Below are 331 nucleotides of genomic sequence, written 5' to 3'. Positions count from 1 at the left end.
AAAGGAAACGGCTGTGATAACAGTGATGTGATAACAAGTCACAGCTGCCTCTCCTAGATCCCCAGGCCTTCGATTCACAGCCCCAGGTTCCCGACACCTTGCCTGGCTCCAGTCACAGCCAAACCTGCAACGAAATGAATTTTGATCTACTTTAATTTAAAAAATGAACAAATGACCTATAGCCATTTTGAAAGGAGAGAGGATGTGTCTATTAGGAAATCAAACAATAAGAAAATATAGGAGTGTTACGGGGATTGGGACTGGCTTGGATTGGGTCCCTCGCAGCACAGCATCTCACTGTGGAACCTCAGTGGTCGGTGACAACAGAGCC

Source organism: Galeopterus variegatus, unplaced genomic scaffold (assembly GCF_000696425.1).
Source record: "Galeopterus variegatus unplaced genomic scaffold, G_variegatus-3.0.2 Scaffold724, whole genome shotgun sequence".
Lineage (NCBI taxonomy): Eukaryota > Metazoa > Chordata > Mammalia > Dermoptera > Cynocephalidae > Galeopterus > Galeopterus variegatus.
This window is presented reverse-complemented; position numbering follows the sequence as displayed.